A 27,541-nucleotide genomic window follows, 5' to 3' on the forward strand; every position below is an offset into this window, starting at 1 on the left:
TTACCGGTTCCCCTGGGCCCTGCGGGCAAAGCAGAAAAGAGCTATGATGGGGAGATGTGGGTGCAGGGGCCACATGCAGGTGGCCCACGCCACAGGGGGCGGGGCTTGAACTGCAGGACCCTAGAGGAGGCTCCCTGTTAATAAAAAAATACCCTTTACTGAGAACATATTGCACACCAGGCACTTTCCATTTATTATAACTCCTCCGTACAGCTTTCTGAAAGATACGCAATATGTGATGTTCCCATTCTATAGATGGGAAACTGAGTCACGGAGGGCAATTTACTCAGGTCCCGAGTGCTGAGTTGCAGGACTGGAATCTATCCGGACCTCATTCTGTCTGACTGGAACCCCCCTGCTCTTTCTGCTCTGCCATGTATGGGGAACAAAAGTACAGGGTCACGGCCTCCTCTTTGAGCCTGGGAAACCATGCTGCCATTCCTGTCATGAAGAAGCTCACAGCCTTGGCTCAGCAGGTCTACAGCAGATATCTGGCCAACGAATGACAAGAATGACCAGAAGGGAGAGAAGTGCGGTGACCACATCACTGAGCATCCAAACCAGGACCCTTCTGAGTTTGGACACAAGGACCAACAAGGACCGTAGCACGTACAATGGGGCATCTGGTTACCCTGGAGAGAACTGAGCTGACTGACATTCTCATTATTCCCGGGAGATTTACTTTTTCATTGTTTAAAGATTCTCAGAAGATATCCAACATATCTTTTTTTTTTTTTTTTTTTTTTTTGGTTCTTTTCTGGGCTGACCTCTCCTCCAGTCAGTTCCTGAATTCTTCACAAGCCACTCACCATGGAGGGTTTTCTGCCCACCGGCCAGGCTCTGTGTCTAGTTGGCCCTCACTCAGCCCATGTGCACAGCTCCCCACCCCAAACAGGGGGGCCGTGCTGGGCACAGTGGCTTGCCATTGGACTGTTTCAGGGTGGGATGGCGCCCCTGTGCCTCCTGAGCTGAACTTCCAGGCTGATCTGTTGCTCTAGGGTAAAACACTCATTCGGTCTTCCACAGAAGGCAGAGAATTCACTTGTCTTGTACTCACTACTGCCCAGGAGACAACGCAGCCTGCTTCCAGGCCCACTGCAGGAGGCCAGAGATAGTGATGTTCAAAGAAGTTTCCAGTTTCTGGATTGTTTCTCTTCCCACACATTTAGCTTTTTAAAATTTCACATATAGAGAAATGTTGCGACACTAGGACAAGGAACACGCATGTACTCTTTACTTAGAGTCACTGACGCTAAACTTTGTCCCTCCACCACCTCCACTTGGGAGCATACATGCAACGCTTATTGAGAAGTAACACCTGTGAGCAATAAAAGCGAAGAAGCAGGATTGAGCAGCAAGACCATCCACTTGGTGTGCAAGTGGCCCAAGTGTGGGGCAACCTAAAGGAGCGTTCCAGAGCAAAGAGTGGCCATTAGAAGAGTTCTGTGCCGGGCCAGATGGTCAGGCCCTAGAGCACTCTCCATGCTCAGTCATCAGCTGGGCATGAATAGATGGGGGGCCTGGGCTCGCTGCATCCTCCTAGCTGAGGGCAAGTCCTTTCTTGAGGGAAGATCCAAGTGCGGCCCCATAGCTGCCAGAGGGCCCCACCTCAGGCTCAGTGGGCCCACAACCACACACAACTGTACCAGAGTCTTGGGGACACCTACAACATTTCCTGTTTGCACACAGCCCCAAATGTCCCAGACACAGGGAGCAGAAGTGATGGGTGCCGGCCTGGAGGGCACAGCGCTCACCTCTGCACCCGAGCTACCCAGTGAACACTTGCAACTCTGCCTGAGGGCATTTTGGGGCATGGGAGCATGTTGTGTGTATAGAAGTGGAGGCCAGAAATGCTGCAGAGTTGCTGACCCTGGAAGCAGCCCTTGAAGAGCAATAGGACGAGGTATGTCCTGAAGAGTGTCTCAGAGACCCCAGTGGGACCAGGACTTGGTTGCCTTCCATGGAGACCTGTGGAGAAAAGCGCCCTGTAGGAACCCGCTTCTGCACCCTGACTCACTTCCCCAATCCCCTCGAGGGCCTTCCTTGGATCTCCCCCCAAATTAACCACTTGCACTTGAATTTCTTATCTCGGGGTCTGCCTCTTGGGGGACCCGACTGAACGCAATGCCCACGTGTTTGCCATTTTGGGGTCGTGCCAAAGTGAACGGCTGCAAAGGAGGCCAGGCAGAGGCTAATCAGTAAGCCAGCGTGTGGGGCTAGCAGACCATGCGGCTGCTCGCCTCACCCAGGCCTGGTGGCTTCCATGAGGTCTGAAGGAGGCGCTTACGCTTGTCCGTCTTACGCTGTGACATCTGATAGATGTCAGAGCATTGACACCCAGCAAGTGACTCTCAGTGGGAGAAGAAGGGGAGTTTGTCGAACACAGCTCAGAATCACCTTCCTGATGGGCTGATTAGAGTCATAAATGTGGGGCATTTAGCCCTCACCGTCTCGGAGATCCCCAGTGGGATTTGCCCGGTGCCACTCGGGATCTAGTCTGACCTCTCTCCCTGTTTACTCTCCTTACTCCTTCCCGGGATCATATCCCAAATGAACAACTTTGGCCCATATCTTTGTCTCTGGGTCTACTTTCAGGGAAACACAAACTAAGATGTCCCCACTTTTCAGATGAGGAAACTGAGGCAGTGAGGCAGCGAGGAATCTATTCAAGGTTGAACAGCTGTGATTGTAGCCCCGGGCAGTCTGGCTCCGGAACCTGAGTTCTTAATCTCTAGTGCGGGGGCTCTGGAGCTGAGCCATGCGCTAGAATCATCCAGAGGGTATGCTAAACCCAGATTGCTGGGCCCCACCCTCACTGCCCAGAGTTTCTAGGGTCTAGGTGAGGCCCTAGAATTTTCATTCCTAACCAGTTTCCGGTAATATCATTGATGCTCCCGCACCACACTACGAGAACCACTGCTATCACATTTAAGCCTCGGTAATTAGGGCCCCTATCATCCTGCTGACGGAAATGCTTGTTAAAATGGACCCATCTTGTCAAGATGGTGGGGCCTGTCCCTGTGCAGGTGGCACGCCCCAGTGTGGCTGTTACCCTCCACGGCGTGCTCACGCACATCCTCTCCACACTCTGTGGAGGCACAGACGCTCCTCCCACGCCTTGTGGGACGCTGACACTCTTGCCACATTGTGTGACGTGCTCCCCCACTCTACATCTGCACTGCAGCCCGTCTTGTTCGAGGCCCTACGGCAGGCATCGTGCAAGCCACTGCAGGCATGCAGAAACCTGCAAGAACAATGTCTCCTCTCAGAGAATGCGGGTCCAGCCTAGGGCGGAGCATTCGAAACCCAGTCCAAACGGTGATACTGGGCAATTTTCGAGACGGTGGAGAATCTGAAGCCCGCGTTAGTACCTCAGGACAGAGAGGCCAAGGACCGGAAATTCACCACATCCGTCATCACAGGGAGTGGGAAGTCGAGCCTTGGCGTGGTGGCCACAGGACTGTGGCGAACTGTGGGCACTGCTCTTGGCTGCGCGACTCCTGTGTTATCTGCAGGTAATTAGCAGAGCTCGTGGGGCTGCATCGGAATGAGACTCCGTCAGAAAGCCCAAGTCTCTTGCAGTTTTGATACTGACATTGGAACTCGTTACTCTACAGTCTTCATTGTGCTGGCAAAAGGAGATTAATTCATGGGATGAAAAGAAACCATATTAATGGACGGGACAATATAAATTTGTATTCAGTGAGGCAAATCAGCAGCGCTCCACAACTACCAGAGCGGGAGGCAAAGAATGGCATGTTAAATTACTCCTGTCTTGGGCTGTCAATTTAAAACACCTTTTGTGCATTCTTTTCTTTGACCAAATACATGTGCATTTCATGCACAGTGTGAAGGCAATACCCGCTAACCTGCAGCGCTAGCCCCTCCCCCAAATATAAAGGGTTCAATAGCAAAGGCTTGTAAGTTTAAACAGAGTTGCTTTTATTGGAAGCATTTTCGTGTATAAATATAAGGTAGCTATTAATGTGTGTTGTGTGCATGTGTGCGTGACTTAGTTGCAATTAAAAAAAAAGAAAGACTGCAGTGGTTTGAATGATAATGATTTGCAACTAAAAACCCATTAGCCCTGTCTATGCCTGATGCTAAATATACCAAACGTCAGGATGTGGTGGACGGGAAGGACAGCCTTAAAATAGTTCCTTTGAAAATAGCCCCTCCGGACAGTTTTTCTCCACAGATCTATCTCCTTGACATATATTCCTGGGAAATAAAGCCATGAACAGGGTATAGGGTCAATTCTACAGAGGGAGGAACAGATCTGATTCTTTCACAGTGTGAGACCCCGGGGATTCCAGGCCAGGGGTCCCCACACCTGGGGCTGCCCTCCAAGCCCTGGTCCCAGGACACCTGGATCACTGCCCCCTCTCACGCTGGCGAGACAGCTGACCTCACGGTCAGGTGCAGGTCTGCTGCAGTCCTTCTCTGAAGCTGTTAATATGCAGCATCTAATGTGCAGATAGGGCCAGGAGAGGATAAACAGGCTTCAGGACTTCAGGGTAAACAGGGGGCTGAAGGACTCCCCTCTGAAGGGAGTTACTTGAAGCGGTTGGGGGCTTGGCCAGGCTTCCAGCTTCCGGCCTCCACCTTGCTTTTCCCGGGGGCTCTCTCTGCTGCCTTGTGCCCACGCTGTTGGCTTCATAGCAGGCTCTGAGTGCCAGGGAATTCACTTCCCATAGGGGCAACCCTCACCTGAGGAAGGGTTGCACAAATACTCCAGCAACTTTGCCGTCGGGTGAGACAGATCCGAGGCATATGTTTTACATTTATTCTTGGAGTCGCTCAAAGGAATAAAATTCCAGAGCCGTCCAGTGGTAACCTGGCCGCTCCACATCCTTTATTGACTGCCTTCACTCCCGCATCTTGCTTCACCAGTGCCCTCCTGGAATTTCCTGGTCTCACTGCCCAAATAAGCTATTTGCACGTGAGTCTCATCGCAAGGACTGCTTCTGGGGGAACCCAAAGCAGTGCAAATGTACGACTTCTATTAGAGCTATTCCAAGTCCTTATTTACTTATTTTTCCAGAATACAGATGAAAACCATAAGGGAAAGTGCCACATATTTGATTTTTATATGCTATAATTATATAATGTATTATGCCTATTATAATTATGCATATAATTAGGTACCCATGACCTAATGGTAGAAGCTGGGAATTTGATTGATGGAGAGGAAAGACGTTTAGCAGAAACAGAACAGCATCTGCCTCTAGATAGCTTCTCTACGTTTTCCTTACGTTACAAGGGTTGCTTTGGTTCTTATTCGGCACCCAGGGAACTCTAGTAGGTCCAACAAGCCCACTAGGAAGGTTTCTGTATAAAGATTCTTTTGCCAGGGGTTGAGGAGCATAAAGACTTTGGGACTATTGGTCCAGACGAAGAACCAGGCTCGGAAAGGACCGAGGCTGCCCCTTCACCCTCCCTGGCATGCCGGCCATGTCCCAGAGGCGGGACTTGGCTCTTGGGCTGGCGGCAGCAGTGGCACCTGGGAACTTGCTGGAAATGTGGGTTCTCAGCCTCATCTGTAGACCTACTCATCAGGAGTTGCATTTCAGTACACTCGATCTTAGCAAAAAGACCGAGAAGCGATTGGAGTTGCATTTCAGTAGACCCCAGGTGCTCTGTGAGCCATCTGCCTCTGGAAGGGGGATGAGGCAGAACTGGAAGGTGGGAAAGACTGGGCTATTGCTTTTAACTGGGTGGACACATGACTCTAACAAAAATGTAAAAACCACTATTTAGAAAGGGAAATAGATGTTTGAGAATGCAATGTAAAGGTATAAAGTATAAAAACAAAAGACCTAAAAGTTTTAAAAGACGCAATATGTGTGAAGGCAGAGTGAGGGCAGAGGACTAGAATACATTGGCCAAGTGCCAGATCTTTCCTATAGAGAAGAAATGCTATTTAGAAGAAATGTGGATAACTACTGGGAAAAAAAAATGAGAGCAGAATCATGTTAAAGTTCTTGGTTCCAGGAGCAGTATTAGTGGAGAAGTGATGGCCAGGAAAGGCTTTTATTTTTTATTTTGGGCTTTTCTGTACTGTTTGAACTTTTATTGGCATATGCATACATTATTTCCTTTGTTACTTATAACACGAAGTCTTAAAAGAAGAAGAGAGCTAAGTAAAACATTGGTACAAGGGCAAGAGGGTTCTTTAGAATATAAAAGACTTGGACGTATTTATAGGTAGACGATAACAAAATTAAAAGACACTAAGGACAGAAGAAAAAAAGTGGCAGATAGAGCTTGGTTTTTTAATCGTGTCTGTGCCTCTGCCTGAACCTCCGAAGAACCTTGGTTGGAACTTTTTATTTTTTCCCCTGAATCCCAGAACATCACTACACAACTTTTCTTTCTTAAAATTGATTCTTTTCTTTCTCAATTACAGAAGCCACCTCCACCTCCCTTCCTCAAAAATCATCGATGTTGTTAGTTGGGCACGTTTTGTTCCTGTGTTGGTTAGCCAACATACAAAACGACATTCTGGTGGCAGACAGCAACAGACATTTCTCGCTTCATGTCTAGTGTGGTCAGTTTGGCAGCCCTACTCATTTTGACCAGGTTTGCCCACAAGTCAGGGGGTCACCTATCAGCCAATCTAGGATGGCCTCGTCTGGGAGAACTGTGGAGACTGGACTCTCCTCCCCCAGCAGGCTAGCCTGGGTATGTTCTCTGAGTAATGGAAGAGGCCTGGGAGCAAGCCAGCCCCCTGGCACCGGTCTCTCTCAAGCTTCCACTCGCATCAAAATTATCAACAGCCCACGGATTCAAAGCAAATCACATGACTGAAGTCAGAGACAGAAAGGGATGGGGAAACGAAGACACATAGCAAAGGGTACAGACACAGGAAGTAACGAAGAATCAGGGCCTTCACTGCAATGAATCGCACCACTAGATTAGGAGCCGACAAGTTATGGACCACAGGCTGAATCTGGCCTACCACCTGATTTTGTAAATAAAGTTTTATTGAAAGACAGCCATGCTTATCATTTATATACTGTCCATGGCTACTTTTATACTATGATGGGAAAGTATTTACAACAGAAGTAATATTTTTAAACAAGATGTTTGTTTATTTTGAGAGACAGAGAGAGAGCGTGCATCATGAGTGGGGGAGGGGTAGGCAGCAGCGGAGGGATAGAGAGAGAGGGAGACAGAGAATCCCAAGCAGGCTCTGCACTATCAGCACAGAGCCTGACACGGGGCTCTAACCCAGGAACCATGAGATCCTGACCTGAGCAGAAACCAGGAGTCCGATGCTTAACCACCTGAGGCACCCAGGTGCCCCACAGCAGAAGTAATATTAACACAAGTATTTACCACTAGGCCCTTTATAAAAGAAAAATATGCTAACTCATGTTCTAGACCTTTTTCTAATCATTCATACACACACACACACACATATATTTATACATATGTCGTGTTAACTGGATGTTAAATGTTTTCCATAAACGGGAAGCCATAGATATTCTGTAATTTCTTTTTCTGCTTCCTTGGAGATCTTTTCATGTCAGCACGTATAAATCTACCTCATTCTTTTTTAAACTTCTGCATAGTTTTCTGCCGTGTGACTATACCATGGCATATTTAACCATGGACACGCTCACCCCCACCTGCCTTTTATTTTTTTCTACTATCACAAAAATAGTACAGTGGCTACCCTTACACAGGCCTCTTGGCACACACGTGGAATGTATTTCTCTAGGATAAAAACTAGACATAAACGGAGTGGATCAAGGGTGTATCTATTATTTTCTAATACTTACGTATGAAACTTGCAAACAACCAGCAAAGATAAAGTAAGTTTAAGTGAGTACCAATACATCACTATCTACCGTTCCACCATTAGCATTTTTTGTATACTTGTTTTATGATACATCCAACCCATTTCTCTATCAATCCACTACTCCTACTAATTCTCTGATGCGTTTCCAACGTGAGAAAACCGTTCACTTCCCTCTAAATGCTTCCACTGGCATGGAGTTGACTAGTGTCAAATATTTTTCAGTCTTAATTTCTTTTTACATAAAATTCATGTACAATAAAATACTCAGATATTAAGTGAACATTCACGGAGTTTTGGCAGATGTTATGCCCCTGTCACGCTGAGATCCATCAAAATATAGAAAATAAACATCCTTTAAGGTTTCCTCATTCCACTTCCTGGTCCCATCCCATCCCCCCACAAAGAAGCAACTGAGTTTCCTGAATTGTTTTTCACCCTTTTGCCTGTTGAACATCATTTAAACGGAATCCTACATCCTCACCAACGTTTAGTATTATCATTCTTTTTAATTTGAGCCGATTTGGGAGATCTATAGCGGTATCTTACTGTGATTTTAAATTGTATTTCTCTAATGGCAATTGACAGCAAACGTTTTCAAGTGCTTGTTGGATAGTCCTATATTTTCTTTTGTGAGGCATCTTCAAGTCTTTTGCCCATTTTCCTCCAGTATTTGTCTTTCAATTGTTTTCAACATTAACTGTGTGTGTGTGTGTGTGTGTGTGTGTGTGTGTGTGTTTACTATATTGTATCTGTGTCTTAAGGGAATTTATTTATTTGTTTGTCTTATTTGAGTATAGTTGACACACAATGTTACATTAGTTCAGGTGTACAACATAGTGATTCAACAAGTTTATACATTATGCTGTGCTCACCACACATGTAGCTGCCATCTGTCTTGATAAATTGCTATTACAGTATCACTGACTATATTCCTTATGCTGTGACTTTTATTCCCACGACTCACTCATTCCATAACAAAGCCCGTACTTCTCACACCCCTTGACTCATTTTGTCCATCGCCACCCCTTTCTCCTCTAGTAACTATCAGTTTTTTCTCTGTATTCATATGTCTGATTCTGCTTTTTATTTATTCATTTGTTTTGTTTTGTTTCAAACTTCTTTATATAAGCGGAATCTCAGACCTTTGTCAGTTACATGTTTTGCAAATATTTTCTTCAGTTTGTGGCTTGCCTATTTACTTCCTTCACAGTGTCTTTTCATGATATGTTTTAAATTTTGATAAAATATAATTTTTCAATTTTTTAAAAGGTTATTGCTTTCTGTAACCTAGGAAACATATACCTACCCCAATTCATAAAGATATGCTTTCATTTTTTTTCAGAAACAATTTATGGTTTTAGCTTCAATGTTTAGGTCTAGGAGCTGTCTTGAGATAGTTTTGAAGTATAAAGTGAATTAGAATAGAATTTTATTTTTTTCCCATATGGATAACCTGCTCCATTTGTTGAAAAAAAAAATCCTCTCTACAGTGGATTATTTTAGCATCTTTGTTAAAAATCAAGCGGCTTCATAAGCTTGAATGTATTTCTGGGCTCATTGTTCTGTGTCATTGACCTAATTACTGACCTCTATACCGGTACGACTCTGTCTTGATTGTAAGTTTTGTGGCTTTGCTATCTCTTCTCAGGTTTGCTTTGGATATTCAAGGTTATTTGCATTTGCATATAAATTTTAAAATCTAGTTGTTAATTTCTTTTTAAAAACATCTGCTTTTAAAATGGAGAGAAATCTGAAGACTAATTTAGGGCTAATTCGCATTTTACCAATATTGGATTTTCCAATTAATTAACATGATATATTTTACCAGTTATTTAGGTCTTTTAAAATTTATCTCAGCATATTTTCCAGTTTTCAGTATAAAGTTCTTGTGTAGCTTTTGTTAACATTTATCCTAAATATTTTACTTTTATATTTTTTAAAACAATGGAATTCATTTTCTAAAATTTCATTTCCAATTATTTGCTGCTGGCACATAAAAATGTATTTCATTTTGGTATATTTAACCTTACAAATTAACTTCTGAGTTCAATAGTTATTTTATAGACTCCTATTGAATTTATGTCATCTGAAAATGACAGTTGTATGCCCCTCTTTCCAAATATTATGTCCTTCACTTATTTTTTCTTGCCTTACTTCAATGGCTAGCATCTCTAGTACAATGTTGAATAGAAGTGGTCAAGGTGGGCATTCTTGCCCCATTACCAGTTTTAGTGGGAAATGGTCAAAATTTTACCACTAAGCATGATGTTAGCTATAGGTTTTCAATACATTGTTTTATCAGGTTGAGGAATATCCTTCTATTTCTGGTTTTCTGTGAGTTGTTATTACAGACAGATGATGACTATTGGCAAATTCTTTATCTGTATCTATTCAGATGATCATATGGGTCATGTCTTTATTTTGTTAATATGATGAATTGCAGTGATTGATTTTCTTTAATGTTACACCAACCTGGTAATCCTCAGATAAACATTACTTGGTCATGATACATTATTCTTTTAATGTAATGTTTGACCCCATTTGCTAATACTTAATTAAGGAAATATGTATCTATATTCATGAGGGATATTGGCCTGTAAATTTTGGGGGGGAATACCTTTGTGATATTTTGGTATTAGGGTTAAATTAGCCTCACAAAATAATCTGGGAAGTATTACCTGTTCATCTATTTTTTGACAGAGTTTGTATAAGATTGATGTTATTTCTTATATGTTTGATACAATTCATGAATGAAACTATCTGGGCCTAAAACTTTGTGTGCCACAGGTTTTTTTTTTTTAATGATTATTTCAATTTCTTTATACTTTATAGGACTAATCAAATTTTCTCTTACATCTTATGTCCACCTTGGTCATTAGTATTTGTCGAGAAATTTGAAAGAATTTTTCCATTTTATCTGATTTGTCGGATACTTTGGCATAAAAGTGCTAATATTCTTTTATTATCCTTTTTGTGCTTGTAGGACCGGTAGCAATATCCTTCCTTTCATTCCAGATATTGGTAACTTGTGTTCTCACCTCTTTTTTTTTTTTTTTTTTCTTCATCTGTCTAGCTGTTGGGTTGATCTTTTCAAGAAACCAACTTTTAGTTTTGTTAATTTATTCTATTCTTTGTCAATTTTTATTTCATTGATTTCTGCTCTTTTAAATTTTAAAGTATACTACCTAATAGATTTCTAAAAAAGCTATTATTATTCACACCTAACAACAATCTACAAGAGGATGCAATTCTCCTTTACCTGCTTTAATTTAGGATATTTATCAACATATAACATTTAAATAATTGGATTGGATAAGACTAATTCTTCATTACTTTAATTTTTATTTTCCCAATTACTCTTGAGATTGAGTGTTGTCACATGTTTATCGGTGATTTTTCTTTCCTTTTCTATGAACTGTTTATTCATAGTTCCCCATTTCTAATTGGGCTGTATTGATTTTTTTCTTGGGTTGGTAATTTTTATGTACCTCTATATCAATTCATTGTTTTGCAATGTAACTGCATTTTTTAGGTCAATAGCATGCAATTTAATTTTCTTTATAACATCTTTTATCACACTATAGCTTTTTAATGTGGACAATTTTTCTTTTTCTGTGAGCTTGGGTTTTCTTTTTTTTTTAAGACTCCAAATACAAGTGAGACTATGAAGTATTTGTCTTTCTTTAACTCACTTCACTTAGCATAATGCCTTCAAGATCCTTCCATGTTGTTACAAATGGTAGGATTTCCTCACTTTTTATGGCTGAATAATATTCCACACAGTGGAATATGTATAAGTACACAGTGGAATATGTATAGGTACACAAATATACATATACACATATGTATACACAATGGAATATATATAGATATCTATATATCTCTCTCTATATATAACAACTTCTTTATCCATTCATCCATTAATGAAAATTTAGGATGTTTCCATGTCTTAGCTATTGTCAATAATGCTGCTATAAACATGAAGGTGAAGATATCTTTTTGACAGTGTTTTCATTTCCTTTGGAAATGTTCCCAGAAGTGGAATTGCTGGACCATATAGTAGTTCTATTTTTAATTTTTTGAGAAAACTCCATACTGTTTTTCATAGTGGAAATCCCAGTCTGCAACGCACAAGGTTCCCTTTATCCGTATCCACTCCAACATTTGTTGTCTTTTATCTTTTTTATGATGGCTATTCTAACACGTATGAGGTGACATCTTATTGTACCATATTATTGCATTTCCCTAATGACTAGTGGATGTTGAACATTTTTTCATGTACCTATTAGCCTTTAATATATTTAAATATCTATTCAGGTCCTTAAAAACCCATTTTTTAAATTGGGTTACTTGGGGGGTTTTTTGCTATTGGATTATATGTCAATCTTATCCTACGTCTTAACTCCCAACTTTCACATGTCATATTAAGTGTATCCCTTATAAACAGTATCTATCTGGCTTTATTAAGCTATTAATCTTTAAACATGTGAATTTAAACCATTCACAATTGTTTTGATTACTGATATGTTAGGGTTCATTTTATCTTATTTTATGTTTTCACTTTCTCATACATTTTTTGTTGTTTCTGTTTCCCTATTCTTTTATTGACCTGGTTGCATTTTTTGTTTTATCTTTTCTGATAGTCTATTAGATGTACTCTATTTTCTTAGTTATTATTCTGAAATTGTAACACACACACTTAAGCTTGTATTTACCTAATAATTTTTAGGTTCACTCTCTATATCCTTGCCCTAAGAAGATAAAGTATTTGGCATAGTTTTTCCTTTCTTAATATCATTCTCATCTTCTGATTTGCTTCCTCTATCAAATTTGTTTATCATCAATCATTATTTAGTCTAATGATAAATCTTACTAAGGATTTTTCTCATCAATGCTTTTTTGTATCCGATTTCTTTCTCTGTGATTCATTTTTGTTCCTTATGTAAGAATACATCTTTCAGTACTTCTTTCATGTGAAGTGAATGCTTATGTCCCTGAAGCGTCATTCCAATCCCACACTCACTTGAGAGTTTGGCATCCTGTGCCTTTACAACTTCAAAGATGTTACTCCATCACCTTCTTGTGACCCTCGTGGCCTGTAAGAAATTGATATGAATATAATCATTATTCTCTTGTAGGTAATATCTCTGGAAGATTTAGGGTTTGATTTCTTCTTTTGTGTTCTGAAAATTCACTACAATTTGTCTAAACTTATATGTGAGCGTGTGTGTATTTCAGTAACCCTGCTATATACCTGGTGGGCCCTTTTTATCATATTAAAATCTCATCATTTTATAGTTTATGTAAGGGAATGTTTTCCTTTTACAGCTTAATTTTCTCTTCCTAGAAACCTTATTTATTTATTTATTTTTTTTTTTTATTTTTTTATTTTTTATTTTTTTTTTTCAAGTGAAGGAAGACCTTTTATTTGGAGATGGACACATGGAATTACTCATCAGAGATGACTTGGGATACAGAAATACGTGCTTCTCTCCTCTGCATTGTATGGTACCATGCGTTATTGTATCCATTAGCTTGAAAGGATCATATGAGCTGTATATACCTTTGTAGTTAATATGGCTATTATCTATACTCCTAATTTGCAACAAAAATATAATCCACCTTGAATGTATATTTCCTTTCTTTTTTTTTTTAATATATGAAATTTATTGTCAAATTGGTTTCCATACAACACCCAGTGCTCATCCCAAAAGGTGCCCTCCTCAATACCCATCACCCACCCTCCCCTCCCTCCCACCCCCCATCAACCCTCAGTTTGTTCTCAGTTTTTAACAGTCTCTTATGCTTTGGCTCTCTCCCACTCTAACCTCTTTTTTTTTTTTTTCCTTACCCTCCCCCATGGGTTTCTGTTAAGTTTCTCAGGATCCACATAAGAGTGAAACCATATGGTATCTGTCTTTCTCTGTATGGCTTATTTCACTTAGCATCACACTCTCCAGTTCCATCCACGTTGCTACAAAAGGCCATAGTTCATTCTTTCTCATTGCCACATAGTACTCCATTGTGTATATAAACCACAATTTCTTTATCCATTCATCAGTTGATGGACATTTAGGCTCTTTCCATAATTTGGCTATTGTTGAGAGTGCTGCTATAAACATTGGGATACAAGTGCCCCTATGCATCAGTACTCCTGTATCCCTTGGATAAATTCCTAGCAGTGCTATTGCTGGGTCATAGGGTAGGTCTATTTTTAATTTTCTGAGGAACCTCCACACTGCTTTCCAGATCAGCTGCACCAATTTGCATTCCCACCAACAGTGCAAGAGGGTTCCCGTTTCTCCACATCCTCGCCAGCATCTATAGTCTCCTGATTTGTTCATTTTGGCCACTCTGACTGGAGTGAGGTGATATCTGAGTGTAGTTTTGATTTGTATTTCCCTGATAAGGAGCGACGTTGAACATCTTTTCATGTGCCTGTTGGCCATCCGGATGTCTTCTTTAGAGAAGTGTCTATTCATGTTTTCTGCCCATTTCTTCACTGGGTTATTTGTTTTTCGGGTGTGGAGTTTGGTGAGCTCTTTATAGATTTTGGATACTAGCACTTTGTCCGATATGTCATTTGCAAATATCTTTTCCCATTCCATTGGTTGCCTTTTAGTTTTGTTGGTTGTTTCCTTTGCTGTGCAGAAGCTTTTTATCTTCATAAGGTCCCAGTAATTCACTTTTGCTTTTAATTCCCTTGCCTTTGGGGATGTGTCGAGTAAGAGATTGCTATGGCTGAGGTCAGAGAGGTCTTTTCCTGCTTTCTCCTCTAAGGTTTTGATGGTTCCCTGTCTCACATTCAGGTCCTTTATCCATTTTGAGTTTATTTTTGTGAATGGTGTGAGAAAGTGGTCTAGTTTCAATCTTTTGCATGTTGCTGTCCAGTTCTCCCAGCACCATTTGTTAAAGAGACTGTCTTTTTTCCATTGGATAGTCTTTCCTGCTTTGTCAAAGATTAGTTGGCCATACGTTTGTGGGTCTAGTTCTGGGGTTTCTATTCTATTCCATTGGTCTATGTGTCTGTTTTTGTGCCAATACCATGCTGTCTTGATGATTACAGCTTTGTAGTAGAGGCTAAAGTCTGGGATTGTGATGCCTCCTGCTTTGGTTTTCTTCTTCAAAATTACTTTGGCTATTCGGGGCCTTTTGTGGTTCCATATGAATTTTAGGATTGCTTGTTCTAGTTTCGAGAAGAATGCTGGTGCAATTTTGATTGGGATTGCATTGAATGTGTAGATAGCTTTGGGTAGTATTGACATTTTGACAATATTTATTCTTCCAATCCATGAGCAGGGAATGTCTTTCCATTTCTTTATATCTTCTTCAATTACCTTCATAAGCTTTCTATAGTTTTCAGCATACAGATCTTTTACATCTTTGGTTAGATTTATTCCTAGGTATTTTATGCTTCTTGGTGCAATTGTGAATGGGATCAGTTTCTTTATTTGTCTTTCTGTTGCTTCGTTGTTAGTGTATAAGAATGCAACTTATTTCTGTACATTGATTTTGTATCCTGCAACTTTGCTGAATTCATGTATCAGTTCTAGCAGACTTTTGGTGGAGTCTATCGGGTTTTCCATGTATAATATCATGTCATCTGCAAAAAGTGAAAGCCTGACTTCATCTTTGCTAATTTTGATGCCTTTGATTTCCTTTTGCTGTCTGATTGCTGATGCTAGAACTTCCAGCACTATGTTAAACAACAGCGGTGAGAGTGGGCATCCCTGTCGTGTTCCTAATCTCAGGGAAAAAGCTCTCAGTTTTTCCCCGTTGAGGATGATGTTAGCTGTGGGCTTTTCATAAATGGCTTTTATGATCTTTAAGTATGTTCCTTCTATCCCGACTTTCTCAAGGGTTTTTATTAAGAAAGGGTGCTGGATTTTGTCAAAGGCCTTTTCTGCATCGATTGACAGGATCATATGGTTCTTCTCTTTTTTGTTGTTAATGTGATGTATCACGTTGATTGATTTGCGAATGTTGAACCAGCCCTGCATCCCAGGAATGAATCCCACTTGATCATGGTGAATAATTCTTTTTATATGCCGTTGAATTCGATTTGCTAGTATCTTATTGAGAATTTTTGCATCCATATTCATCAGGGATATTGACCTGTAGTTCTCTTTTTTTACTGGGTCTCTGTCTGGTTTAGGAATCAAAGTAATACTGGCTTCATAGAATGAGTCTGGAAGTTTTCCTTCCCTCTCTATTTCTTGGAATAGCTTGAGAAGGATAGGTATTATCTCTGCTTTAAACGTCTGGTAGAACGCTCCTGGGAAGCCATCTGGTCCTGGACTCTTATTTGTTGGGAGATTTTTGATAACCGATTCAATTTCTTCGCTGGTTATGGGTCTGTTCAAGCTTTCTATTTCTTTCTGATTGAGTTTTGGAAGAGTGTGGGTGTTTAGGAATTTGTCCATTTCTTCCAGGTTGTCCAATTTGTTGGCATATAATTTTTCATAGTATTCCCTGATAATTGTTTGTATCTCTGAGGGATTGGTTGTAATAATTCCATTTTCATTCATGATTTTATCTATTTGGGTCATCTCCCTTTTCTTTTTGAGAAGCCTGGCTAGAGGTTTGTCAATTTTGTTTATTTTTTCAAAAAACCAACTCTTGGTTTCGTTTATCTGCTCTACCGTTTTTTTAGATTCTATAGTTTATTTCTGCTCTGATCTTTATTATTTCTCTTCTTCTGCTGGGTTTAGGCTGCCTTTGCTGTTCTGCTTCTATTTCCTTTAGGTGTGCTTTTAGATTTTGTATTTGGGATTTTTCTTGTTTCTTGAGATAGGCCTGGATTGCAATGTATTTTCCTCTCAGGACTGCCTTCGCTGCATCCCAAAGTGTTTGGATTGTTGTATTTTCATTTTCATTTGTTTCCATATATTTTTTAATTTCTTCTCTAATTGCCTGGTTGACCCACTCATTCGTTAGTAGGGTGTTCTTTAACCTCCATGCTTTTGGAGGTTTCCAGACTTTTTCCTGTGGTTGATTTCAAGCTTCATAGCATTGTGGTCTGAAAGTATGCATGGTATAATTTCAATTCTTGTAAACTTATGAAGGGCTGTTTTGTGACCCAGTATGTGATCTATCTTGGAGAATGTTCCATGTGCACTCGAGAAGAAAGTATATTCTGTTGCTTTGGGATGCAGAGTTCTAAATACATCTGTCAAGTCCATCTGATCCAATGTATCATTCAGGGCCCTTGTTTCTTTATTGACCGTGTGTCTAGATGATCTATCCATTTCTGTAAGTGGGGTGTTAAAGTCCCCTGCAATGACCACATTCTTATCAATAAGGTTGCTTATGTTTATGAGTAATTGTTTTATATATTTGGGGGCTCCGGTATTCGGCGCATAGACATTTATAATTGTTAGCTCTTCCTGATGGATAGACCCTGTAATTATTATATAATGCTCTTGTTCATCTCTTGTTACAGCCTTTAATTTAAAGTCTAGTTTGTCTGATATAAGTATGGCTACTCCAGCTTTCTTTTGGCTTCCAGTAGCATGATAAATAGTTCTCCATCCCCTCACTCTCAATCTAAAGGTGTCCTCAGATCTAAAATGAGTCTCTGGTAGACAGCAAATAGATGGGTCTTGTTTTTTTATCCATTCTGATACCCTATGTCTTTTGGTTGGCGCATTTAATCCATTTACATTCAGTGTTATTATAGAAGGATACGGGTTTAGAGTCATTGTGATGTCTGTATGTTTTATGCTTGTAGCGATGTCTCTGGTACTTTGTCTCACAGGATCCCCCTTAGGATCTCTTGTAGGGCTGGTTTAGTGGTGATAAATTCCTTCAGTTTTTGTTTGTTTGGGAAGACCTTTATCTCTCCTTCTATTCTAAATGACAGACTTGCTGGATAAAGGATTCTCGGCTGCATATTTTTTCTGTTTAGCACACTGAAGATATCGTGCCAAGCCTTTCTGGCCTGCCAAGTTTCAAAAGAGAGATCAGTCACAAGTCTTATAGGTCTCCCTTTATATGTGAGGGCACGTTTATCCCTTGCTGCTTTCAGAATTTTCTCTTTATCCTTGTATTTTGCCAGTTTCACTATGATATGTCGTGCAGAAGATCGATTCAAGTTACGTCTGAAGGGAGTTCTCTGTGCCTCTTGGATTTCAATGCCTTTTTCCTTCCCCAGTTCAGGGAAGTTCTCAGCTATAATTTCTTCAAGTACCCCTTCAGCACCTTTCCCTCTCTCTTCCTCCTCTGGGATACCAATTATGCGTATATTATTTCTTTTTAGTGTATCACTTAGTTCTCTAATTTTCCCCTCATACTCCTGGATTTTTTTATCTCTCTTTCTCTCAGCTTCCTCTTTTTCCATAACTTTATCTTCTAGTTCACCTATTCTCTCCTCTGCCTCTTCAATCCGAGCCGTCGTGGTTTCCATTTTGTTTTGCATTTCGTTTAAAGTGCTTTTCAGCTCCTCATGACTGTTCCTTAGTCCCTTGATCTCTGTAGCAAGAGATTCTCTGCTGTCCTCTATACTGTTTTCAAGCCCAGCGATGAATTTTATGACTATTATTCTAAATTCGCTTTCTGTTATATTATTTAAATCCTTTTTGATCAGTTCATTAGCTGTTGTTATTTCCTGGAGATTCTTCTGAGGGGAATTCTTCCGTTTGGTCATTTCGGATAGTCCCTGGAGTGGTGGGGGCCTGCAGGGCACTTTCCCTGTGCTGTGGCGTATAACTGGAGTTGGTGGGCGGGGCCGCAGTCCGCCCTGATGTCTGCCCCCAGCCCACCGCTGGGGCCACAGTCAGACTGGTGTGTGCCTTCTCTTCCCCTCTCCTAGGGGCGGGATTCCCTGTGGGGTGGCGTGGCTGTCTGGGCTACTTGCACACTGCCAGGCTTGTGGTGCTGGGATCTGGCGTATTAGCTGGGGTGGGTAGGCAAGGTGCACGGGGGCTGGAGGGGCAGGCTTAGCTCGCTTCTCCTTAGGTGATCCACTTCGGGAGGAGCCCTGTGGCAGCGGGAGGGAGTCAGATCCGCTGCCGGAGGTTTGGCTCCGCAGAAGCACAGAGTTGGGTGTTTGCGCGGAGCGAGCAAGTTCTCTGGCAGGAACTGGTTCCCTTTGGGATTTTGGCTGGGGGATGGGCGGGGGAGACGGCGCTGGCGCCTTTGTTCCCCGCCGAGCTGAGCTCTGCCGTCCGGGGGCTCAGCAGCTCTCCCTCCCTTTGTCCTCCAGCCTTCCCGCTTTCCGAGCAGAGCTGTTACCTTCTGACCTCCCAGACGCTAAGTCGCGCTTGCTGTCGGAACACAGTCTGTCCGGCCCCTCCGCTTTTGCCAGCCAGACTCGGGGGCTCTGCTTGGCCGGCGAGCCGCCCCTCCGCCCCGGCTCCCTCCCGCCAGTCCGTGGAGCGCGCTCCGCCTCGCCGCCCTTCCTCCCCTCTTCCGTGGGCCTCTGGTCTGCGCTTGGCTCCGGAGACTCCGTTCTGCTAATCCTCTGGCGGTTTCTGGGTTCTTTAGGCAGGTGTAGGTGGAATCTAAGTGATCGGCAGGACGCGCGGTGAGCCCAGCGTCCTCCTACGCCGCCATCTTCCCTCTCTCCTCTAGAAACCCTATTTATTAGATGAACATTTAAAATTTTGAATACATCTTTCACATTTTATCTCTTTTTTCACACTTTCAATTCTTACTCCTTTTATGTTGGGAGTAGGGAGAATTTCTTGATTCCGTCTTTCAACTCAATTCATTGACTCTATTCATTCTGTTATTCAGGCTAGCTACTGACTGCTTTTTTTTTTTTTAATGTCAACAATTGATATATTTTATTTCCAAGATTCTACTTGTTTCTGTTTAATGGGTGTAACACCCTTTAAAAATTTACTCTGCTTTCTCTATTTTTTAAAAATATATGAAATTTATTGTCAAATTGGTTTCCATATCTGTTTTCTCTATTAACTCCATTTCCTTGGATATACATTTTTTACTGGGTTGAACTTTTAGGATATCATTCCTTCTTCGATCCTGTCTCATTTGCCTTTTACATGTTGAGGATTTCTCAGAGTTTCTGATTCACCAAGAGTGTTCCTTGTTTTTATCCAGCATAGTTATGGATTTATTAGTTTTTCTTTCCATTTTCTTTCCTATTTTATTATTTAGGGGCAGGAGGAAGAGGGCAGAACAGAAGCTCAGTCCACAGCCATGCTGAGGAGTTTGGATTTTATGCTACTAAAAACCCAGTCCCAGTGGACCTTCCCATCTCCTTCCCCACCTCACCACTCAATGTCTGCACTGGAGTCATGCAAAAGCATTGGAGTTTCTTCATTTTTCCATGCATCCGCAGGCCCTCATGTCTTTACAACTCTATACCTTCGTTATTAAAATCTCTTCCCTCCCATGTGCTAATTTCCTGCTCATCTTTTAAGACCTAGCACAGACATTATCTCCTCAGTGACGCATTCACGGACTTCCCATCAGGGTAGTGAGCGCTGGCTCCCCCTAGTTTATACCTTTCTCATGACACTTAGTTCACTGTGCTACAGGGCCCGATTTTAAAATTTATTGATGTGCTTTTTTTTTTCCTTTGCTAATCTTTGTCTTACAGCAGGGATTGGCAATTTTTCTGTAAAAAGCCAGATGGTAAATATTTTAGGCTTTACCAGCCATATAGTGTATGCTATTAACGACTCAACTCTGACATTAGAGCATAAAGCAACCAAAGATAATGCATAAATAAACAAGTGTTTCTATTCATTCCAATAAATGCTTATTTCTAATAAACATGAGTGTTCCAATAACCCTATTTACAAAAACAGGCAGTGGGTTGAATTTGACATGAGCCATGAGCTGCTGACCCCTGTCCTAGGGGCATCATGTTATCCACGTTGTGGGGGAAGAGATTACAAACAATCAGCAGATGCTGCCAGTGTCTCGCCCACATCCCCTTACTCTTACAGTACTTGCTGCTGACTTCGAGTGCCAACAAGGGCATTGCTATGCCTGGGGCTTGCTCACACCTAGAGTTCACTTTGCTATCCATGTACCAGACCGGCAGTGCCAGGGAATTAATGCTGCCTCGAAGAGGCTTTCAGCCAGTGTGTACCACTCGCCTCTTGAATGGAGCAACTCTGAGTTGCGTGTTTACAAGCGTTAGAACCAGCTGCAATTTTAGAGGGAGCACATTCACACAAGACCACCCTCACTTCTGACACGATTTGCAAGTTTGGGGGTTCCCAAAGCCACGTTACAATAATTCACCAGAAGGACTCAGAGTTTACAGAATGCTGCTATACTCATGGTTACAATTTACTATGGAGAAAAGAAACAAGATTAGAATCAGCCAGGTAAAGAGATGCATAGGGCAGAGTCCAGGAGGGTTCAAGCATATGGCTTCCAGTTGTCCTCTCTCAATGGAGTCATGGAAAGCATTAACTTCTCCCAGCTACTATATGCGATGCTACACGTGGGATATTGTCAACCAGGGAAGCCCCCTGAGTTTTTATTGGGACTCAGTCACATTCTGCTTGTGTACCTGACCTTTAGTCTCTAGTTGCCCTAGGGGCAAAACTGATACCATCTGGCCCTAAGACCACCATAAATTATACCATTACACTGTTTGATGGTCAAAGCTGCTGGCAAAAAGGGACACTCTTTCAGGCAGGACATTCCAGTAGCCAAGGGCAAAGGCCAGACTTCTCTCTGGGTAATGTTAATTCTTTACTACACAGCGTTCTACGCTGGCTCTTTGAGTTCCTAGAGGGTCTAACCTCCAGTTGCTCATGGTAGTAACTGATGAAGTTTTGGGGGGTGATAGTGAGGTGGGGTCTGGAGCCAATTGACAGAGAAATAATTCTTGAAGACGTCTTTGGTGCAAAAAGGTGATTTTATTGAAGCATGGGACAGGAAGCTGTGGGCAGAAAGAGCTGCCCCAGGACCATGAGGAGAGACTGGTTGTATACTATGGAGATGGGGGGAGGTAAAGTCCAGGGGAAGTTTCCAATGAGATTTTCATCTGCTAGAGAAGGCTCACAGGATAGTGGAGGCCTTGTTATTGTCAAGCTAAGGGTTGTTTTTCCCTCTAGCAAAGCATTAGCATTAAGACAGTAGGGAGCTCCTGGAGAAACTTTTTACTCTACCAGCCTCAAGTATTTGTCAATGGGCTGCAGGTTATAAGGAAATTTAATTTTACCTGCCATTTCCTTCTGCCTTTGTTTCCCACATCACTATGGAGGAGCTATGGAGACTTAGGTCCTGCAGGACTATGATCGCTATCAGTTAACAATTTGTTTTTTTCCCCTTTCCTTGTTTTTGGGCACCCAGGAGTTCCGAGGAATATCTCACATATCCCACGGTGGGGGTGGGGGGGAGGGGTGTTTGCGGCCTGTCAGCTTGCCTTATGCTCCCTTAACAGTAACTTCTTGATTATATTCTCTTTAGTGCCTCACTTCATTTCCCAACGCATGTACATTCTTCACTCCCATGTTGGTGTTTCCTGGGGTCATTCCCCAAATAAACTAAGTACACTTGAATCATTATCTCATGTTCTTCTTCTGGGGAACCACACGGGGACAAAATGTCACAAAACTTGGCTAATTTTTCAGAAAGACTAATTTTTCAAATTCCTCTAGCTCTTATTTATATTATCATTCTCCTGATCCTGAGAGTCAATGATCATAGGGTTCTCTACTAATATAGGCAAGATACTTCTGTCAGCCATTAAGACTTAGATGAAATCATAAAGAGGGATAAGACATCCAAACAGAAAAAGAAAGGAAAAAGTCTACCTGTCTCAGTTTCCAAGAGATCAGAAGAAGAGGTTAAGAGCAGAGCAGAAGAGTGAGACAAGCAGGGACCGTCACATGCACAGAGCCACATCCAATGCATTGGAGGAGAATCTCTGCCAACTCCCTTTTTTAAGGTGAGGCTTGTAAATCAGTGGTTCTGAAATCTAAGTGTGCATTGAAATCAGAATGACTTGGGAAGAAAATCAGACTGCTGAATCTGTTGCCTCTTAGAGTGGGGTCTCAGAATTTGTGTATCTCTCAACAGATACCTGGCTGAATCTAGCATAGCCTGTTACAATCGGAAAGCCATGGGGTGGATGACCTGTGAACTCCCACACCACACTGCCTCAGCTCAGTTGACTAAAATTCTGAGTTTAAATATTTGTTGTTATTCTTCACAGTGTGTTTCCTGAAAAGTGCACCCATTGTCACATCAGTGTTGATCTCATTGAAGGCTCTGAGTCTTATTGTCTTCCTTTGCTTAGGAAAATACTTTTCATTCAAGTAGGAAATGGAGTGTGAACATTTGTAAAGAATGCTGACATCCTCCCACCCTTCCCACCTTTTCCTTCCACCTGCACATCCTCAGGGCTGAAAGGAAGAGGGGAAGCCATTGTGTGTCTAAATGGGCTCCCATTTGTACGGTAGCAAAACTGTGTGCTTAAGCCTGAGTTTTCACATCAAGCAAATTAGGGGTAATTTTTTGCTTTATAAAAATTATTCTTTGTTGTACAAAAGGATTCAATGCAGGTTTTCTTTTAATATCCAAGTTCTTTAGAGCATTTCAAATATAATTCAGTTTCCAACAATTCAGTTGACTCTTTTTTTTTTAAGGAACACATCGATTGTGTAAAGCCAGGTATGCAAGAAAGTTCCTCATTATTGGTTTTTATGTCTTTGAAGTTCGAGGATGAAATTCTATAAATTCATAGTAGACATTGGAGGACCTGGTTATGGTTTCTGGACATGGAATCTCCCATTAAGTTGTTCAGATGAAAAAAAAAGCTAAGGAAAAATATCACAAGCTACCCTTAGACCCTAAAGTCTATATTCATTGTCTACTTTTGGTAACATCATCATTTTAAAGCTGATATCATCCTTAGAATTTTGCAAGGCAATAACTATAACTGATACTTCAACTTGAATTTCTTGAGCCCATACTTCCTAAAGGTTTTTAGGTAAGAGATTCCTTAGTTCCCATCTAACAACCCAGAGAACCAAGGTATCGAAGGTTGACTGAAAGGCCCAGGGCAACAGATTTATCTGTGCACTATGGAATGCTTAGCACATGCCTAAGTTCATTATTTGATGCTCAATAAATATTCGTCAAATGAAGAATCTGGGTCTTTTATCTGGCTATTTTTGCAGACTTCTCACTTCATTGTGCAGCCTCTCATCAGAGACTAATTGCAACAACCCGCTCATGAGGGACTACCTACATGGCAGGTTGGAAGATTTACTTCTTGTTTGTGTACTTTGTGTATAAAAATGCAACCCACACACCTAACCTCTCCATGTGCCTAGGGTGCACAGTCAACTTAAATATTTTCCCAGGGGTGGAGTAGTGTGTGTGTGTGTGGGGGGGGGGGGGGTGCCTTTTTACACATGGACAGATAGCATGTGACCTGTGCAGTCATGTTCTGAAAGGCCTTGTATGTGGCTTGATGCTCTGTTTCATCTGTCTTGAAATTCTTCATAATTTTTGAGAAAGGGGCCTGCATTTTCATTTTGCCCTGGGCCCTAAATATGTAGCCAATTCCTCTTGACAGAGAACAACCATAGGAAAAAATAGATCTCTAAAACATCAAGGCTTTTGATATGAATGATACTTAAATCGGTAAGATTTTCAAATGTCATATAAAGAATATCTTTGTTACAAAATAGGATATATTCTCTGTGGTGAGAGGGGAGAGTGAATCTTTGTCAGGCAACTCGACATTCCAGGACCTTTTATCTTCTCATTTTAAATGTGAAAGAATCATTAGGGTCCTCTAGCCAACCCACTCATATTCTAGGCAGAGGGGGCTCAGCAAGCCCATGCCCACACAGCTGGTTAAAGGTAGACCCTAGGACTCCCGCGTCCTAATGCCCTCGTACTACATCATGGTTTCTGTATTAGAAGTAGTAGGTCAAAGAATATGTATCTGCCTTTTTGACAGTCTAGACATAAACATTTAAACATTTTTTCAATAGTTGCATTTTACCTTTGCAATGATACAGCTGTAGTAATAGTGAAAGCCAAAAACATCTCAAGAGAGGCAAGAAAAAACTAAAGGAAAAACAAGAGGCCAGGTAGTTTTCACTTGGTCCAAATATTTGTCTTTGAAGAGGTAAGTCAATGGGACTGCTAAGGTGACTTATTGCCAAGTTCAGTATTGTCTTCAGTGATCACGTAAGTGGGGAGATGAGAAGGTACTTCCTGAGCCGGAAGCATTGATATGCCTTGGCTGTTTTCATTCCTATTGTCATACGGTGGAAGAAAATACCCTCTAACTGATGCAGCAGAAAATCTGAGTGAAGCAGGTTAAGGTCACCAAAACTAAATAAAAACAAAATTGGAACGGGGATGGGAGTGTGGAGGGACTCCTGGCAGTAAACCATTGCAAGCTATATGAAACACCTTTGTAATATAGGGTAAATATTTCTGAAAAATAAACCATAAGCCATTTTTGCATAATTTTATTGTAGTAAAATATACATAACATAAAATTTACTCTTTTATGAGTTGTATAGACCAGTAGCATTAAGTACATTCACAATGTTGTGCAAACGTCACCACTGTCCATTTGCAGAACTTTTTTTTTTAATGTTTATTTATCTTTGAGAGAGAAAGAGGGAGAATGCGAGCAGGGTAGGGACAAAGAGAGACAGAGACACAGAATCGGAAACAGGCTCCAGGCTCCGAGCTGTCCCCACAGAGTCTGACGCAGGGCTCAAACCCATGAACCATGAGATCATGACCTGAGCTGAAGTTGGATGCTTGATCAACTGAGCCACTCAGGCACCCCAGAACTTTTTCATCATCCCAAACAGAAACTCCTTTTTTTCTTTTTTACCACTGAATCTAGATACTTTTTAAAAATTTAGTTTATTGAAGCGTAATTGACATACAATGTTACATTGGTTTTAGTATACAACATAGTCATTTAACAACTCTATATACTATGCTATGCTCGCCAAAGTATAGCTACCAGTCAACATACAACATCATTACAATATCATTGGCTATATTCCCTAGGCTGTACCTTTCATCCCTGTGATTTATTTATTCCACAATTGGAAGCCTGTGTCTCTCTCTCCCTTTCATCCATTTTGCCCATCTTCCCCACCCCCTCCCTTTTGGCAATCATCAGTCTGCTCTTTGTATTTATGGGTCTGTTTCTGCTTTTTCTGTTTGTTTGTTCATTTGCTTTGTTTTCTTAGATTCTATGTATAAGTGAACCATGCAGTATTTGTCTTTCTCTGTCTGACTTATTTCACTTAGCATAATGCCCTCTGGGTCCATCCACGTTGCCACAAATGGCAAGATCACATCCTTTTATGGTTAAGAAATATTCCATTGTGTGTGGAATATTGTGATATGCAAGCTATATGAAACACCTTTGTAATATAGGGTAAATATTTCTGAAAAATCAAACCATAAGCTATTTTTGCATAATTTCCACACTCCCATCCCCATTCCAATTTTGGTTTTATTTAGTTTTGGTGACCTTAACCTGTGATATATATATATTATATAATATTTATATAATATATATATATATATATATATATATATAATCATATCTTCTTTATCCGTTCATTTATCAACAGACACTTAGGTTGCTTCCATATCATGGCTATTGTAAATAATGGTGCAGTAAACATGGGGATACATATATCTTTTTGAATTAGTGTTTTTGTTTTGTTTGGGCAAATACCCAGTAGTGGAATTACTGGGTAGCATGGCATCATCTCCGTTCACAATGACCTCTCCAACTTTTCCTAAGTCATAAGGCTGAACATCTTCAAGATATAGTCAATCTTTCTCCCAACATTAGACCACCAGTAGCAATAGGCACGTCTTTAATCTAGTTCTTTCTGTTGTTGCCCAAACCTGGTGTTTTGACTGCTACAACCTGAAGACCAACTTTTAGCCTATTCAAACCAGTGTACTTAGAGCTTCTCCATCATCATCAGCAGTTATGACTAAAGGCTTACAGTAAGCATTGGCAATTTCAAGAGCAGGTCACTGGACAGGACAATAGAAATTTTCTTTTCACTCAATAGAACATGGGCATCTTGGAATTCACATTTCTGACATGTTGATGTATTAATAAAGTATACAGAAATATAACCTCAATCAAACATCATGCCTTTAATAATTTCTAATTCATCCTTCAGTGTTTTTCCATCCTTTACTGTGATGATACCCTTCCTTTCAACCATTTTTATTGCATAAGAAATAATGTCAATTTCTTTGTCTCCAGTTGCAGAAATCGCAGCAATCTGGACAATTTCTTCAGGGGTTATCACAGGTTTATACTGCTTCTTAAGCTTAACAATTACAGCATCAACAGCTAACATCATATCTCTCCTGATTTCCATGGGATTAGCATCTTTGCTAATCTTCTCAAAGCCTTCCTTGGCAAAAGAGTGTCCTAGTATGAGTAGGAGTAGTGGTACCAGCCTCAGCCTCTTCATTTGTGTTAGTGGCAACATCTTGAACAAGTTTAGCGCCAATATTTTTATATTTATCTTTTAAGTCAATGGACTTTGCAATGGTCACACCATGCTCTGTTATTTTGGACTTTCCCAGTTCTGTTCAATAGTCATTGTTATTCCCTTTGGCCCCATAGTAATGGCTAAATCATCAGCTAAAAGGTCTCCACTTTGACGCATTAAGGCTCAGGCATCTGCACCAAATTTTGGCATAAGCCCAAGTGACATAAGGAGCCAGTGCCCTGGACACTGACCTAATTTGGCAAAGGACTGTGAGTAATGGAAACAT

The 27,541-nt window shown here is 41.1% G+C and overlaps 1 pseudogene; it reads right to left on the reverse strand.

Annotated features, from left to right (window-relative positions):
* LOC109248837 (60 kDa heat shock protein, mitochondrial-like) lies at positions 1 to 27,541 on the reverse strand (annotated as a pseudogene).

This window comes from Panthera pardus, unplaced genomic scaffold (assembly GCF_024362965.1).
Source record: "Panthera pardus isolate Hobbes unplaced genomic scaffold, ASM2436296v1 HiC_scaffold_16, whole genome shotgun sequence".
NCBI lineage: Eukaryota > Metazoa > Chordata > Mammalia > Carnivora > Felidae > Panthera > Panthera pardus.